General features: G+C 44.7%; 1 protein-coding gene across 2 annotated transcripts in view; it reads left to right on the top strand.

Moving 5' to 3' along the window:
* ADD2 (adducin 2) overlaps positions 1–7,559 on the top strand; it is an 84,846-nt gene that overhangs the window by 44,218 nt on the left and 33,069 nt on the right. Inside the window, exon 1 of one of the 2 annotated variants that reach the window (XM_019514366.1) lies at positions 6,129–6,224. The exons of the other annotated variant lie outside the window; for it this stretch is intronic. The gene's annotated coding sequence lies outside the window, so the exon portion shown is untranslated. Of the gene's footprint in view, positions 1–6,128; positions 6,225–7,559 lie in introns of those variants that run through there. 2 annotated transcript variants of the gene reach the window in all.

Below are 7,559 nucleotides of genomic sequence, written 5' to 3'. Positions count from 1 at the left end.
ACTGTACCCCAAAGTTTGGTGTCATCAGCGAACTTGGCCAGTCCACTTCTGATGCCAATATCTACATTGTTAATAAAGATGTTAAAGAGTATAGGTCCAAGGATGGAGCCTTGGGGGACCCCACTGGTCACGGCGCATCATGAGGATTTACTTCTGTTTATTACCACTCTCTGGGTCTGACCTCTTTGTAACTTGTCCATAGTGAATCTCCTATTTTATTTCTTTGAGATGGCAACTCCCATGTGTCTACCACATGCCACATGAAACACAACTGGCACTGGTTTTCTGTATTTGCCCCTGCAAGCAGGGGGAATTCTGCTCCCCCACACCCTGAAAGATTACATCTCTGAATGCAATAAAGCCGAATAAAGGGAACCATGCTCTGATCAGCTCTGCATGACCAAACCAGTGTTTTCATCACACTGACATGCGCCGTTTAGAAGGAGCAATTGCTGTTGCTGCGCTTGGCAGTCTGCTTTCACACCGCTAGCTGTGTGACTCAGGCTTTGCACTTTCTTGCATGAGAGAGTGGGAGCAGCCTGTGTGAGCTCCTCCAGCAGGAAGAAAGCATAGGACATTGTGAGGCATCTGTTCTCACACCTACACTGACAATCTCTGAACTGTGTCCTATGTGAAAAGGTCCCTTGGAGCTGGGACTGTCCGTTGGTCTCGGGGAACCATGTGCATTGCACCAGCAAAGCCTGAGAAACCCAAGCCAAGCAGGGCAAGAATCCAGTTCTCGAAGGTCAGTTCAGCTGCTTTCAATCATCACAGTGCGCTCTCCCATCTTGCAATCCCCTGCCTTGCTCCACATTTCCCAACTTCTGCAATGTGGGGTGAGGAGGGGGGAGGTCAGGCATCCTGGACAAGCATCTGGTTGGGGTCATCTGACCCCAGTGCCCTTTCTGCCCGGGCCAGGGGGTTGGACTCGATGATCTGCTGACATTCCTTGTGACCCTAATATCTATGAATCTATTAATCCTGTAGCCAGCAGCCCAAATGACTCCCAGTATGATTTCTATGTGCTCAGCAACTCGGGGTCTGCTGAAAGCAGTAATATGTGACCATGTAGCTGAAGACTGTGTCATCACGCCTAGCACAAGGGGGTGTAACTTTATTTTTGAGTGCTTGAATTGGCAGCCATGATATTCTTTACCATACGTGGCTTTGGAAGGTTTATACACATACACGCGCGCATGCATGCATACATGTTAAGATAGATTATGAGACAAAGGCTTAGCAAACAGATACTGCCATTTTTTCCTTTAAAAAGCTCTAAGAGTGCTAAGGAAAAGTTTAGTCGATGAAGAATACAGAACTGGTCTGTTTTAAATATGCCAGATCATACTTTTACTCCCAAGCCCTCCTCACCCACAGGCATGTGGGATTATTCAGGCATGGCTATTCTGGAAAAAAACTGGGGTGGCACCTTGTCTTAGTTTGACTTTATCCATGCTTATTTTGAGAAAAAAAAATGTGTCCACACAGATTTTGCTTTTGTCCCTCAGAAAAGCTATTGCACATTAAATTCCCAGGCTACTTTCATCTAAATGAGCTTCCAACAAGAAGGCAGTGTGGAGCCTTTGGTCAAAGCTCCCAGTAAGCTGGAAGAATTTGTGGCTACACTTGAATGTTGCAGAACTTCCTAATGATGCTTCTGCTTATCTGAACAGTTCTCCTTTCTCCCCATTCATAGGTCTAGGATGAAACTAAAGTAGTTCTTTGTCCATTCTGCAAAGTGCCTTTTCCTGGGAGGCCCGTGGTTTGACATGTGATGGAGTGAGCAATGCTAGACTGCTGAGTGAACTCCCCTCCTCCTCCAGAAAAGCCATGGGCTCTGAATCTTGCTCCATCTCTCTTTCCTCCATCATTGTCTGTATGCTATCCGACCCCAACCCAGCCCCTGGGACATTCTTTTCTTCTCTGCCTGTCTGCAAAAGCTCGACCCTTCCCCATTGGGCAGGTCTGTTCTATCGCTTAAGACACTCAGTATGATGGCTGTCTGCCAGCATTATTAGATTTCCAAAGGACCATATGCTGTCGTACTTTCATACACAAAGGTACCCTTGCAAAACCAGACTGCTGCAAATTGGCAGTTTTTTATGCACAGCCATAGACTTCCATGCCGCATCAAATGATTTCATCCTCAGACTGATTATTGTCACAGCCTCCTATACATTCATTTTAATTCAGCATGCATGGCAGCCTGTTGTTTTGGATGCCTTGACCCTGAATGGACTGTGAGAATGGTCTCATTGTATATTGCACTTCAGTGAGAAAATGCACACATGCATCCCATTGCCAAACTGAGTTGCTGCTGATAATTTTTGGTTGACAAGAGCAAATATGGTAGACTTCAATAGCTTGCCAAGGCAAGAAATCTGAAGCTGATAGCCATCACTGCACTCTAACGAAATTTAGTGTGCCACTAGAAGGTGCCTGGATGCCTCCACGATGGACGCTGTGTTAAGCAACTGAATAGTCTCTCTAATTCTGATGTTACGTTGGAGGTCACACTGCAGCTCATTCACAACCTCAAAATGCCTCCCCTGTTCTGACCTCATGCAGAGCTACATTTTCAAAGGAGCATTACACAGGCCAGCTGTGGCATTTTTACTTGCATGAATGTGACAGTGCACTAGTCCCACACTTGCGTGTGGAGCACTAAGATTAGGATGTGATCAGGTCTTCCCCTAGGGAGTCATATCAGTGACAAAAACAGACTGCTATTAACACACACCTAAGAGAGCTTTTTGGGGGGTTCACACAATACAGGCTTGGGCTTTTTGGCATTGAAGACCCAGGAGTTCAGTTAAAGGACTTGCTCATGTATGCTTGTGCTTGTGTGCATGTGTGAGACAGAGACCGTGAGCATGTGAATGCAGCTGATCCAGGAAGGATACATATATAAACCCCAGTGATACTACAGCTAATGAAGACTCTTGCCACTTAAGAGTGCACTTGGAATCAAAAGTTCCTCTCTGCTAATGTCCCTACAGCGCCATTAATAAGTATACCACAGCTGGGACCCATGGAGTAGAATTAGCTGAATGATGGTCAGTTGCACAGATAAAAATGACTTACTGAATTACAACAGGAGCTTTAAAGTATCTTTTTCATAATTTTTTAAAGAGCTTTGCGTGCTTTCCTCTCTTCTTTTTCTCTTGGCAGAGTGGGGGTGAGGAGGAAAAGTCAAATAAAGAGGGGAAAGAGGAACAAAAAAATCCCTCATAGAGTTTCATTTGGATGAAAAATTATTTAAAAATCTACAAAAATCATTGAGATGTCGAAAAATGAAAAAATGTTACCCTCTGGGTACTTCATAGTGGAGGTATCATTTCCGAAGCAGCCTGCACGTACTTTTAGCACAGAAATTGGAATTCTACACGATAGGATCAAAAACCTTTTCTGTTACCTGGTCTTAGTCCAAGCCCTCCCCAAAAAGACTGCCGTGCTAGTGATTGTTAGTTAGGCTCATGCTAACAACCGAGTTAAAGCAACACAGCACTGGAGCACTGTGTAAGGCAAAACATCAGTTTTAAGACACCCTAATTTGTTTGATTAGATCCAATATCTATCAAGGACACTTTTTTGCAGGGGGAGATTATGTGGAAAAGTACATGTACTGGGAGTTATTCCGCACCAGCGGCTTTTCACTATTAAAATTGGATTGGAAAATAATTGCTGTTTTGTGCTCCCGGTTGGAATCTATCTGCTTGTGAAAAAATTAATTAAGCCCATATGCCAGGAACGATTTAAAGTATCATAAACATGAAAGCTCAGAGCCCCGGCTGTTGTTTAGGAGTAAACAGCCCAGCTCCAGAATTAGGAGGAGTAAACAGCCCTGCTCCCCCACTTCAGGCTACCTGTGTGCTGCTCCCATCCCCATGAATACATTCAGAGCCTCAGGAAGGCTTCCGCAAGCTGTGCCAAGCCCTACTGTTCCCATTGGGTTGAACAATCAGCTGGGAACTAGTGGCATCTATGAAAGCTCTGACCACATCCATTCTCTTACTGCCAGGTGGATGCCAGAATCTGCAGTTGTGCTGTAAGAGATGCTAAGCTGACTTCATGCTGCCGGAAGACATGGTTGCTATACCAAGTGTGCCATTTACAACTGATAGTGCTGCTTGTAGAGCCACATTGCAGAATAGAGTCTGGGGCTGCATACTGGCTAGAAGTCAACTCAGATAAAGGTGTCCAGCTGAACTGCATCTGGAGAGCATTACCATGCATACATAGGGAAACGGCACACACCTTTCTGCACCCCACTATCTATTGTGTGTGAGCACAGTAACTTATTCAGCTTGCACATTTGTGCTTGGGTGCAGGAAATGGGGTACAGTTTAGGTGGCTGCAGATCAGGCTGTTTCAGTAACCTCCTTGCCCTGCAAAAGAGCTAACCAACATTTCCCCAGTGGTGGATTTGTCCCTCCAACATGGAAGTTCAAGTCACTGTTTCCCAGCAGCCTTAATCGTGGTTGTGAGCATGTCACCAAACATCATGGATGGATGCTGCCAGGGATTTGGTGGACCAAGTTACTGACGCCCTTTGCATTTCACACCTTGTGTGAAACTCAAACCTGGCAGTGAGCAGGTATAAATGTATCAAAATGAGGAGATTTTATTTCCTATCTGAATTTGCACGAAAGCTTTGATGCACCAGGGCATTTAAGATGCAGTAAGCTCCTCTGGCTTGCCCACAAAGTGTCTAATGGGCTGATGAGGTCTGCGAGAACAGTGCCTATCCCTGTATTTCATTAGTTCTCAGACAGTGGCATGGATTTAGGTCTAGACATGGTTGTGTTCAGTTTGCTTTTAATGGGTGACTTTTATCAGTACACTGAGGCATGAATAATTGATCCAAATAATTAAAGATACTGAAAGAGACTGATTGGCAGCAATTTAGTTTATCCAACAGGAAAAACCAAGACTGGTGGTGTGTGTGTGGTAAGAGGCAAGACCATAAGCCTTGGTGAGCCCTGTTATAGCTGCTTGCTGTAGAAGCATCTGCCCCCAGACCACTCAAACAGGGCCCAAAATCCCTGTCCTGGTAGTGTTTTTTTCTGAAACTAGAGAACCCTTGGTGATGGAGACCACAGAAGGGGATGCCAAGGTATGGAGATGGTATAGGATGCATAGGTATTAGGTATGTTCCCCAGTATATAGCAAAGACAATTCTGCACTTTGGGTTTTTTCCCAAAAATAATGTGGATGGGTGCTGAGGTGCAGAAAGTGGAGAGTCTTTTCTGTTAGAAATCAGTCCACATAGCAATGCTGTCACATCAGCCGACTTCACTGGGGTAACTTGGATGGGGTAGCATGATCTTGCCCTGTCAGTTGCCTGTAAACTCATATAAGATGATAACACAGTGGTCAGGTCTGTGGATACTGTAGGTGGACGTAACTCCATGGGAATCAATAGAGATACATAGACAGCATTTCCCACTGGCAAGAAATTCTGTTTTTCAGCTAGCATCTATGAATGATGCAAAGTTAAGCTCTCAGTGATTACACTTAGGCTGTAATCTTGGGAAAGTCAATTTCTTGCTGTGAGTCTCCGATTTCCTGTTGTACAACTGAGTTAACACTTGCTTTCTTTTCATTTTTCTGCCTTGTCTATTTAGCCGGTCAGGTCTCTTGAGCAAGAGTTGGATCACACTGCCTATACAGCACCTGGCATAGTGAGTCCTAACCTTAGATTGGGCTTTTCACTGCTACTGTAATGTAAATCAGCAGTAATACAAGAGAAGAAGTTACAGTCGCAGCTGCGACTGATACATCAACTGGAGCTATTAAAGGATAAGGCAGATGCTCAAATTAATATAAAAAGCATCTCTCACTTCCATTTGGACAACTCAGGGTTAGATCAATTAATGCATTTCTCTGTCCTATTGGTTATGGATGGCCCTCAGGGCACCCTGTGAGTCTATAGTATGTAGGTCAGAGAAACCATGCTTATGGCAAACTTCTCTCAACAGCGGGACAGGTTGTCGGATCACTGCCTGGCTTCAAGAGAGTGGCAGGGGTTTTTGCATGAGACAGGCTGTGAATGCTGAAATATGGTTGTATCTGATTGGCAGGCTCAATGTTTTGCTCTCTAGCATGTGGTAGCTTATGGGTGGGTCTTAAGCAAGTACCTTCTCAGGGACAGAAGCATTTAAAATGCCGATGGGACCAGAATATTATGCTCCTCTACTTTAAGAAAGGAGAGAGATTGGCAGGTAAGCAATGTATGCAGCTGCTGTTTACCTTTTATTCAGAAATGTTTATGGTCCTGTTACCTGCTCGCTGCTGTGACTGTCAACCCCTAGTGCTGCTAGAAGTTTTTTGATGCTTCATCAGTGTTTTCTAACCACAAGTAGATCATTGAGGTTTGGCTAAAAGGGAGGTGTTTTCAGAATCTGATTAACAGCTAGAAGAATGAACAGAACCATGTAATGGTGACTCTTATTGGGGCACTTGGTGAAATGACTAAGTACCTGATTTGTATTATATTATGAGACTTTATGTAGTCACAGTGTATGTAGTACCATCAGCAGGAGTTGTGTGTTTGTCCTGTTGTGTCTCTGATATGGCTCTTACAGAAGCCTTAGGATGAACCAACCAAGCAGAGTGTTTGCTCCCATTAGGAGGATTTTTCTGATACAGCATGGGTCCCCATTGAACATGGGCTTGCAATGTTCTGAGTGCCACCTGCAAAGGGCACACTGACCCCACTTAAGGTAGTGGAGGCTGGAAGTGCTCAGCTGCTTGCCAAGTTGTGTTTGTGGGGAAGGAGCTTTTATTCTGGGAGTTCAGATCCAAAAGCTGCCCAGAATCTGTTTGCATTTCAGGACCTGCATCAGGCCCTTCTGGAATACATAAGATCCCCCATTTATTTTCTTTTTTAGGAAGGACAAAAGCAGGCAAGAGTGAGTAAGTTTGAGATCCAGGGGTTACCTTAATGGAGACATTGGAAATGCATCAATGTCCCTCTCACTGAGCCATGTCAGACATCTGCTTCCTTCAGACATTACAGAGAATAAGAATGAATGCAGTTAAGTGATTCCTGTCCTTGCATAGTGCATCATTATCACTGGTGAACATTTTGCACAAGTTTCCTTGTGGGTGAGGTGCACTTGCTAGTGACCTGCCTGTTCATATGCCCTGCTCAAGAGCAGAACATTAGGAGTATAATGGAAATACCCTTATAATAGCAGTTGCATAAGCCACTGTGATGTTTTATGGCCCGCTGGAAGCAATGTCCTAGCTTTGGAGCTCAGCAGTTAATGCTTGGGGCACCTGCCAATGCAGGAGACAAGCAGGAAATAAAACTTATTTTAACAAATAAAAAGCAGCAGAAGGAGATTGTGGGTTGTGCTACATGCCACCGCAGCAACCCCTCCTGGGATGAGCTAGGGTGAGAATGAAGAGTGCTCACAGCTTCAGTGATTTGAGGCTTCTCAGAGCCCTTTGGTTTGGTGCTAACTGACCACACACAGCTGCTTCTTGCATTCCTAAGATTTGTCTTCTTGGGTCCACAGTCTACTTGCATATGAACCAGTGCATATTAACCC

The sequence above is a fragment of the Gavialis gangeticus genome, unplaced genomic scaffold (genome assembly GCF_001723915.1).
Source record: "Gavialis gangeticus isolate Ggan-Ray unplaced genomic scaffold, GavGan_comp1, whole genome shotgun sequence".
NCBI classification, from domain to species: domain Eukaryota; kingdom Metazoa; phylum Chordata; order Crocodylia; family Gavialidae; genus Gavialis; species Gavialis gangeticus.
This window is presented reverse-complemented; position numbering and strand designations above follow the sequence as displayed.